Source organism: Oncorhynchus keta, chromosome 14, assembly GCF_023373465.1.
Source record: "Oncorhynchus keta strain PuntledgeMale-10-30-2019 chromosome 14, Oket_V2, whole genome shotgun sequence".
NCBI classification, from domain to species: domain Eukaryota; kingdom Metazoa; phylum Chordata; class Actinopteri; order Salmoniformes; family Salmonidae; genus Oncorhynchus; species Oncorhynchus keta.
Window position 1 is genome coordinate 58106061 of NC_068434.1, and position 11506 is coordinate 58117566.

The following is an 11506-nucleotide window of genomic DNA, read 5'->3' on the forward strand; positions in this document are numbered from 1 at the left end:
CTGCTGCTGCATGAGGCAAATAAATGGTGGTCACACCAGATACTGACTGGTTTTCTGATCCACTTCCCTACCTTTTTAAAGGTATATGTGGCCAACATATGCATATCTGTATTCTCAGTCTTGTGAAATCCATAAATTAGGCCATATTGCATTCATTCAATTGACTGAGTTCCTTATATGAACTGTAACTCAAAATCTTTGAAATTGTTGCGTTTATATTTTTGTTCAGTATATTTGGCAAGGCAACTGTGTGTAGAGCCTACCTTGCATTGAATAGATGTTTTAATGTAGGCTACTTGTTGCATTCCCTGGCCTTCAAACTGTCAAGGAGGACTTTTACAGGATTGCAGGTACAGTAGGCTGCGCTCAATTGACTGCTAGCAATGATTTTCTAATCCCAAATGAATAAACCTAGAAAACATGATAAATATGATAGCCTAATTCATCCCACAGATTTTCCAAACGTCATTGGTGCTACCGATGGGACACATATCCCCAATTCAAAGACCATCTGGACCGAATGTTTTCCCAGCATAAACAAACAGGTGAATGAATACTGTACACTCACCAAAACAAATCATTTTCATAAACAGTCATGAAATTCAATTATCTTCTTTACGGCTTTGGTCAGATCTGTGACTCCCGTGTGGTTACAACTAAACATAGGACACATTGTTGCCAGTGTTTTCATGAAAAGCACCATGAATTCAATCAATTATTATTCATCCTACAAAGGCTATGGAATGGGCCTAACATTGCAATTGTGACATAGGCTACTAGAATTTACATATTAGGCTACTATAATTTACATATTAGGCAACAGCCTTGACACTTAAAATCACCAGCGCTACAATAAAAACGCTCTATAAAGTGAATGCATTATTACTAATCCAGTGCTTAATACTTTCTGTGGCACTTTGTCACTAGAGTCAAACATATCTCTAGAACAGACTTCACTTCAGCATAGGCAACCGAAATGAATAATGAATTTGTGTGTGTTATATTAAACAGGCTAACCTGACAACGGAGTGAAGAGCTGAAATCCCAACTAGCAAGCAAGCCACAGCAATGCAGAATTGAGTACGTGCGCGTTCATGCGAAAGGAAGGGGGGGGGGGGGTCTGTCAGGGGGTAGATTTTCGACACAACAGTTTGCGCAACATTGTAACCTATGTTTTCGAGACCAACACATGGCCGTGACACGGAACCCAAACGGGCTGTGCACGTGCGCCATCGTGCATAAACTTGTTCTCAACTTGCCTACCTGGTTAAATAAAGGTGAAATAAAATAAATAAATAAAAAATAAATGTATTTTGTCCCCCTACACCAAACGCGATCAGGACACGCAGGTTATAATATCAAAAACTCTGAACCAATTACATTGATTTTGGGACAGGTCGAAAATAATTAAACATGTATGGCAATTTAGCTAGTTAGCTTGCTAGCTAATTTGTCCTATTTAGCTAGCTTTTTGTTGCTAGCTAATTTATCCTGGGATATAAACATTGGGTCGTTATTTTACCTGAAATGCACAAGGTCCTCTACTCCGACAATTAATCCACACATAAAATGGCCAACCGAATCGCTTCTATTCATCTCTCCTCCTTCCAGGCTTTTTCATCTTTGAACATATATGGTGATCGCATCTAAACTTTGATAGTATTACCACGATGACCGGCAAAACAATGTCTTTCAATCACCCACGTGGGTATAACCAATGAGGAGATGGGTACCCACTTCAATAAACCAATGAGGAGATGGGAGAGGCAGGACTTGCACCGCGAACTGCGTCAGAAATAGAAAGGAGATCTATTTTACATGCTGACCAGACCGGACATGTCGCAAAATAGATTTACAAATCCATGTTATTCAATTATTTCTCCAACGAGCATCTGCGATGCCAAGGGCTAAAGTAGAACTCCTTTCTATTTCTGACACAGATCGCGGGGAAAGTCCTGCCACTCCCATCTCCTCATTGGTTCGTGACCTAAACTGGAATATGCTTACCACCCCGGCCGTCCTACAATCTAAACTAGATGATCTCAATCTCACACAAATGATCAAGGAACCAACCAGGTACAACCCTAAATCCGTAAACATGGGCACCCTCAGATATCATTCTTACCAACTTGCCCTCTAAATACACCTCTGCTGTCTTCAACCAGGATCTCAGCGATCACTGCCTCATTGCCTGCGTCCATAATGAGTCCACGGACAAACGACCACCCCTCATCACTGCCAAATGCTCCCTAAAACAATTCAGCAAGCAGGCCTTTCTAATTGACCTGGCCCGGGTATCCTGGAAGGTTATTGACCTCATCCCATCAGTAGAGGATGCCTGGTTGATTTTTAAAAGTGCTTTCCTCACCATCTTAAACAAGCATGCCCCATTCCATTTTTTTTAACAAAGAACTGATATAGCCCTTGATTCACTCATGACTTGACTGCCCTTGACCAGCACAACAACATTCTGTGGCTTACTGCATTAGCATCAAATAGCCCCCGCGATATGCAACTTTTCAGGGAAGTCAGGAACCAATATACACAGTCAGTTAGTAAAGCAAAGGCTAGCTTTTTCAAACAGAAGCACTAATTCCAAAAGGTTTTGGGACACTAAAGTCCATGGAGAATAAGAGCACCTCCTCCCAGCTGCCCACTGCACTGAGGCTCGAAAAAACTGTCACTACCGATAATTCCACGATAATCGAAAATTTCAATAAGCATTTTTCTACAGCTGGCCATGCTTTCCACCTGGCTACCCTTACCGCGGCCAACAGCTCTGCACCCCCTGCATTAACTTTCCCAAGCCCCCCCCCCCTGCTTCCCCTTCACCCAAATCCAGATAGCTAATGTTTTGAAAGAGCTGCAAAATCTGGACCCCTACAAATCAGCTGGGCGAGAAAATCTGGACCCTCTAAAATTATCTGACACAAATGTTGCAACTCCTATTACTAGCCTGTTTAACCTCTCTTTGGTATCGTCTGAGATCCCTAAAGATTGGAAAGCTGCCGCGGTCATCCCCCTCTTCAAAGGGAGTGACACTCGACCCAAACTGTTACAAACCTATATCCATCCTGCCCTGCCTTTCTAAAGTCTTCGAAAGACAAGTTAACAAGCAGATCACTGACCATTTCGAACCCCACCGTACCTTCTCCACTATGCAATCGGGTTTCTGAACAGTCTCTATGGTGGTGCCACATGGTTCAATTCTTGGGCCGACTGTTTTCTCTGAAAATATCAATGATGTCATGATTCTCTGATCCACCTCTACGCAGACGCCACCATTCTGTATACATATGGCCCTTCTTTGGACACTGTGCTAACAAACCTTCAAACGAGCTTCAATGCCATACAACACTTCTTCTGTAGCCTCCAACTGCTCTTAAATGCTAGTAAAACTAAATGCATGCTCTTCAACCGATCGCTGCCCGCCCGCCCGACTAGCATCACTACTCTGGACGATTCTGACTTAGAATACGTGGACAACTACAAATACCTAGGTGTCTGGTTAGACTGTAAACTCTACTTCGACTCACATTAAGCATCTCCAATCCAAAATTAAATCTAGAATCGGCTTCCTATTCCACAATAAAGCCTCCTTCACTCATACTGTCAAACATACCTTCGTAAAACTGACTATCCTACCGATCCTGGACTTTGGCAATGTCATTTACAAATTAGACTCCAACACTCTACTCAACAAATTGGATGCAGTCTATCACAGTGCCATCTGTTTTATCACCAAAGCCCCATATACTACCCACCACTGCGACCTGTATGCTCTCGTTGGCTGGCCCTCGCTACATATTTGTCGCCAAACCCACTGGCTCAAGGTCATCTGTAAGTCTTTGCTAGGTAGCCCCGCCTTACCTCAGCTCACTGGTCACAATAGCAACACCCACCCATATCACGGGATCCAGCAGGTATATTTTACCTGTCATCCCCAAAGCAAACACCTACTTTGGCCACCTTTCCTTCCAGTTCTCTGCTGCCAATGACTGGAACAAATTGCAAAAATCACTGAAGCTGGAGACATATCTCCCTCACTAACATTAAGCATGAGCTGTCAGAGCTGCTTACCAATCAATGCACCTGTACACAGCCCATCGGTTAATAGCCCACCCAACTACCTCATCCCCATATTAGTTTCTTTGTTCTTTTGCACCCCAGTATCTCTACTTGCACATCATCTGCACATCTATCACTCCAGTGTTAATGCTAAATTGTAATTATTTTGCCACTATGGCCTATTTATTGCCTTACCTCACAAATCTTATTACATTTGCACACACTGTATATACATTTTTCTATTGTGTTATTGACTGTACGTTTGTTTAGTACATCTTTAACTCTGTTGTTGTCACCCCACTGCTTTGCTTTATCTTGGCCAGGTCGCAGTTGTAAATGAGAACTTGCTCTCAACGGGCCAACCTGTTTAAATAAAGGTGAAATCAAATCAAATAAAAACTCTGCAAGTTAAAAGCAGGTAGGTCCTACCCCGGTAACATGTAGAAAGGAATACAACAACCATACTTAGTTAGTTACTAATGTTAATTAGTTAGCTAGATTATTCTGTCTCTTCGTGGTTGGGTAAATTAACTTTAACGTTACAGAATTATTCAGTCAAATTAACGTTTGCTGTGTTACTGTAGCTAACGTTATCTAGACATCTCAGTCAGTTCTCCCACAGAATCACACTTGTCAATATAGTGCTAGCTAGCTAATGTTAGCTAAGTTGTTAATGTTACGTTAGCCAACTTCCGTCAAACAGAGCTGGACAGTGAACATTTAAAATAAATAACAGTTTGCTAATGTTAGCATTTTGTTAAAGCATGTTCACTAGAGTTGTTTGTGACAACGTTTCATGACTAATGCTAGCTAACGTTAGCCAGCTAGATAGTCATTCATCAGATTTGGACACTTATTTTCTTACAGCTCCCACTCTATTGAACTATGTGGAAAAGTCATCATCACCTACATCACCACCTGTACAATCTTCTACCACATTCACCACCTCCTCAAGACAGTCTGTCAAAACTGCCATTCCCAAAGAGGACACATTGCAGGGTGAGATATTGTGGGGTCTGAATATCATGGAGTCTCACTACTCTTTCCACTCTAGTGAATGCACGGGCGAGTGGCATGGTTTATAAACCGTCACATGTTCCTAAAAATAATTTAATGTTATGTTTGTTTTCATATTCTCTCTCACACACAGGCTAGAAACAGAAAAAAATATTTGATTTCAATATTTTTTTATTTATTCTTCGGTGTGCTGTTCTCAGCGATGTTCCCAGACAGTGCAATAGCCAAGACCTTCACATGCAGGGCAACAAAGTCCAGCTATGTGTGCACATGGCTTGCCTCCTCATTTCAAGCATTTGTTGTCTAAAACAACTGTCTGCTGGGGTGGAGGAATATGTACTTCGCTTTGATGAGAGCCTTAACCTTTCTGGGAATGGGGGCAGTATTGAGTAGTTTGGATGAATAAGGTGCCCTATGTAAACTGCCTGTTACTCAGACCCAGAAGTTAGGATATACATATGCATGGTAGTAAAGTTTCCAAAACTGTTAAAATAATGTCTGAGTATAACAGAACTGATATGCCAGGTGAAAACCTGAGGAAACCTGAGGAAAATCCATCCAGGAAATGCTATTATTTTGAAATGGCTGTTTCCATTGAAAGCCTATCCACCATACAAAGACTTATGACCCAGTTTACGATCCCTATGGCTTTCACTACATGTGGCCAGTCTTTAGGCATTGTTTCAGGCTTTTACTCTGTAAAATGAGGGAGAAACACCACATTCAATGAGTTGAAATATTATCGATTATTTATGACAAAAACAACCTGAGGATTGATTATAAACATCGTTTGACAAGTTTCTACAAACTTTTATGGTCATTTCTGGATTTTTCATCTGCCTGCTGTGACCGTGCTTGGTGCCAATGGATTTACTGAACAAAACGCACCAACAAAACGGAGGTTTTTGGACATAAAGAGGGACTTTATCGAACAAAACCAACATTTATTGTGTAACATGGAGTCTTGTGAGTGCAACCATATGAAGATCAAAGGTAAGTGATTAATTGTATCGCTATTTCTACGTTTTGTTACTCCTCTACTTGGCTGGATACTGTTTGTAATGTTTTGTGTGCTGGGCGCTGTCCTCAGATAATCACATGGTATGCTTTCGCCGTAAAGTATTTTTGAAATCTGACACTGTGGTTGGATTAACAAGAAGTTTATCTTTAAGCCAATGTATAACACTTGTATGTTTTAGTAATTTTTATTTTGAGATTTCTGTTTGAATTTGGCGCTAGCGGAACACCTATCCCTAATAGGTTTTAACAGAAAGAACACAGTCAAAGCAGTGTGACTTTCATGTCCGTTTATGGGATGAGGACAAAGTTGTGACGAGATTTTATGATTCTAAATTTATGGGACATGCGACTGCGTTGGACCTTAAAGCGGTCTATAAGAAGAGCACCAAAGATCTACCAAAGAAAAATCTCCATGGATGGACCAAATGTAAATTGGTTGAGAAGTCCCTCCTAGATTTTGATGTACACCTTATAAAACACTGGCAGTTGCAGTCTCCATATTGTACATGGAACATTTCATGCTATGTACCAACTTCTGAAGGATACTCCATGCTGCAGGGAGGACTACTTTAACATTATTGGATCATCAGATCCCCTAATGCCACTTAAGTTTTGCAAGACATGGTGGGTTGAAAATGCGCCCGTGCTTGAGAGGTTTAGCTTTAACCCCATATGGCAACATATATGTGAAGGCTGTAGAGAAGAGATGTCCAAATCCAGGCACAAAGTCCTTTGAGGTGATTCAGGAGGCCGTTAAGGACCCTCTCATGACAGCAAAACTGACTTTCATCTTGTCAGTGAGCAAAGAAGTGACACCATTCCTCACACGCTACCAGACCGAAAAGCCCATGGTGCCATTTCTCTACAGACTTGTTCAAGCTGCTTAAGGAGCTCGAGGAGCAGATTCATTAAGCAAGACCTCATGAAAGAAGCGAAGACCCCTCAAAAACGTTTTTATGTCGAGGTGAACCAGTCATCCAATCACATCGACTCCTCACAGGTCTACTTGGGCTTTGTTACTCGAAGAATTGTGAGAGACTTGTCCGCAGGGAAGAAAATTGGACAGAAAACATTGATGGACTTGAAAAATCGCTCACAACTGTTAAACTCATCTCCACTGAAGTATTCTCTGGTCTCGCATCTTTCCCTCTTGGATCCAAGGGAAATGGCAGGCAGAAATGGAAAGAAGGCCCTAACCCACTTTGTAAATAGTCATCGGTTGAAGGAAGAAGATTGTGATGACATCATTCAACAATACTCACTTTTTATTGATGACATTGTCCAGGCCCAACACTCTAAACTTTGATCCTGTTCAAGACAGCGTGGACACATTTTTACATGAGTATATGTCAAAGGACAAAGAGCTCAGAAATCTATGGAGATTTGCCGCCAAATCATTTTACTGTCACACGAGCAAAGTCTTAGTAGAGCGTGGATTCTGATCCCCTGCTGATATTGTACGTTTGTACATTTGCCCACTGACATAGAAATGAACAGTCTATAATTTTAATGGTAGGTTTATTTGAACAGTGAGAGACAGAATAACAACCAAGGAAATACAGAAAAACGCATGTCAAAAATGTTATAAATTGGTTTGCATTTTAATGGGGGAAATAAGTATTTAACCCCTCTCAATCAGAAAGATTTCTGGCTCCCAGGTGTCTTTTATACAGGTAACGAGCTGAGATTAGGAGCACACTCTTAAAGGGAGTGCTCCTAATCTCATCTTGTTACCTGTATAAAATATACCTGTCCAAAGAAGCAATCAATCAATCAGATTCCAAACTCTCCGCCATGGCCAAGACCAAAGAGCTCTCCAAGGATGTATCTTTCACTCAACTTACACAATATACTGTTTTGCTGTGTTCGAGATGGCAAGAGACCACGTAGTCTGCCATCACTGTAACACAGCACAGCATAGTTGAGAAGCCTATTTTTTATTGTCTTTGAGCTTCTGAAAAGCCTGCTAGTTCTCATTATAAACATTCTCAGTGTTGTAACAGTAATTAACATTGACTCGTGTCTCAAACTATGCCATGTTGGGTCCTTGAATTTGAAGGAATTGGGCCTGGGCAGTCCTTGAATTTGATGATTTAAGAAGGTGTGGGAACCCTGGGATAGACACAAGGACCAGGAGGGGATCTGCCGCCATGTGCCAGAGGGGAAGTCTGCTGCTCTGCAGGATATTTCAAGGATGGTGTCCAACAAAACAGCAAGAGCGGCAATCGGTGTGCGGGAGATCTTCACCTCCTAACAGAGGGTGCTGTTCCCTGGCAACACCGCAAACTACACTATGCACAACCAAAGGCTATTTTACGAGCCATCCACATTGCAATAAGAGTATTCTTCCATTTACTTAGCCGACATTTGAAGTCTGAAGTTTACATACACTTAGGTTGGAGTCATTAAAACTCATTTTTCAACCACTCCACAAATTTCTTGTTAACAAACTATAGGTTTGGCAAGTTGGTTAGGGCATACTTTTGTATGACAGAAGTAATTTTTCAAACAATTGTTTACAGACAGATTATTTCACTTATAATTCACTGTATCACAATTCCAGTGGGTCAGAAGTTAACATACAATAAGTTGACTGTGCCTTTAAACAGCTTGGAAAATTCCAGAAAATGATGTCATGGCTTTAGAAGCTTCTGATAGGTTAATTGACCACAATTGCCAGGTCGCAATTGTAAATGAGAAGTTGTTCTCAACTTGCCTACCTGGTTAAATAAAGGTGAAATTAAAAATGTATAATTTGAGTCAATTGGAGGTGTACATGTGGATGTATTTTAAGGCCTACCTTCAAACTCAGTAACTCTTTGCTTGACATCATGGGAAAAATCAAAAGAAATCAGCCAATACCTCAGAGAAAAAAAAATGTAGACCTCCACAATTCTGGTTCATCCTTGGGACCAATTTCCAAACGCCTGAAGGTGCCAAGTTCATCTGTACAAACAATAGTATGCAAGTATAAACACCGTGGGACCACGCAGCTGTCATACCCCTCAGGAAGGAGACGCGCTCCGTCTCCTAGAGATGAACGTACTTTAGTGTGAAAAGTGCAAATCAATCCCAGAACAACAGCAAAGGACCTTGTGAAAATGCTAGAGGAAACAGGTACAAAAGTATCTATATCCACAGTAAAACAAGTCCTAAATCGACATAACCTGAAAGGTGGCTCAGCAAGGAAGAAGCCACTGCTCCAAAACCGCCATAAAAAAAGCCAGACTATGGTTTGCAACTGCACATGGGGACAAAGATCGTACGTTTTGGAGAAATGTCCTCTGGTCTGATGAAACAAAAATAGAACTGTTTGGCCATAATGACCATCGTTCTGTTTGGAGGAAAAAGGGGGAGGCTTGCAAGCTGAAGAATACCATCCCAACCGTGAAGCACGGGGGTGGCAGCATCATGTTGTGGGGGTGCTTTGCTGCAGGAGGAACTGGTGCACTTCATAAAATAGATAACATCACGAGGGAGGAAAATTATGTGGATATATTGAAGCAACATCTCAAGACATCAGTCAGAAAGTTAAAGCTTGGTCGCAAATGGGTCATCCAAATGGACAATGACCCCAAGCATACTTCCAAAGTTGTGGCAAAATGGCTTAAGGACAACAAAGTCAAGGTATTGGAGTGGCCATCACAAAGCCCTGACCTCAATCTGAAAGAAAATTTGTGGGCAGAACTGAAAAAGCGTGTGCGAGCAAGGAGGCCTACAAACCTGACTCAGTTACATTAGCTCTGTCAGGATGAATGGGCCAAAATTCGCCCATCTTATTGTGGGAAACTTGTGGAAGGCGTTTGACATTTCACATTCTTAAAATAAAAGTGGTGATCCTAACTGACCTAAGACAGGGAATTTTTACTTGGATTAAATGTCAGGATTTGTGAAACTGAGTTTAAATGTATTTGGCAAAGTGTATGTAAACTTCCGACTTCAACTGTATGTCAACTGCAGTTATTAAATTATAGTTCCTCTCCCTTTGATTTCTACTTCTCAGTTTAGCTTGCTGTTTACAAAAGTGTGATGTCTGTACAAAAACAACACAGGCTCTTTGAAGTCACCTATATTGAAAACATTTCGGCACCCTATAACCCACACCTACACAGTCGTGTATCAATGTGATTGTGTGGTACAGCAAGCAGGCTCAGGTGTATTACTGTGGCTCCTTCCTCCTTCAAAGAATAGGCAAGAGGACCAACCATGGAGAATAGTAAGACACTTCATCATTTCTATAACTACGCTATATTGTTTGTCATTGTGTGTCTGTGCATGTTTTTCAGCATAGCCAGTTCTTCAACATTCATCCAGAATGCTCCTGCCACAGCCCAGAAGCCAAGTGGCTCTAAACCTGTCCCCAGTCAACGCTATCAGCCCAGCTATTTGTTCATTGCAGTTACTTAGTGTGGACACCAGCTGAGGCCACACACACAGAACACCGTTTCTTTAACCACCTTATTTTCTCAATAAGTCTCTCTCCTTCACTCCATCCCTCTTCCCTTCTCCCTAAATCCTCTAGGTTACATCAGCTGTGTCGGTGAACCCCTCCAGCATCTGAACTGGCTACATAACAGTGCACAGCATGATCAGAGGTGAGATGTCACTTGGTCAGGTCAACAGGAAGTATTTTTAAAGAGACGCTTTACATTGAAATACAGATGTAGTTGTTCCAGATTTAATGATCCAAGGTCAGTTTTGCATTTCACCTCCTGATGATTGATGACTGACAAGGCTTGAAAATGCTCTCCCTCTCGCCATCTGTCTTTCATCTGCACTTATGTTTTGATGTGAGAGTGGATGCCAACCCCCAGTTCTATCATTGCCACCTCAACCTTCGGGCCGACTGGGAGCCCAAGGTTGGTTAGGAGACACCAATAGAGACTATTATGTAATTGTGAGAAACAGAGAATATATTAGGGTAGTACTGTGATTCATTAATCATATGCGGTCTTCCCTACTCCTTGGCTCTTACCTCTTTCCCTTTCTGACTTTTACACCTCCCTCACCACCTTTCTCCCTCTGTTTTATAATGCACACCAGAAGTACAGATTTAACTTGTATTTATAATATTACAATGAAATACTCCAGTTTTAGAGTATTTACATGATGCATAGGGAGTGTACTGTTATTTAAATTATATTTCTGTATATATGAATTACAAATCAGCCTTTAACTAGTTAAATCATGTTTCTAGTCTATTGCATAGTTAAAATGTGTACCATTGATGTCCCAGACCCAGGATTGGTAAACACTGTTGAAGTGTATACTTGTAATACATACATGCAAACACAGCATCATTCAAAAGACTGGAATTTGATACTCCTGGTATTGGATATGACTGAAAAATAATCTCACAGCATTCATACCTGAACTGCACCTTTATTTCACCACGGGGCAT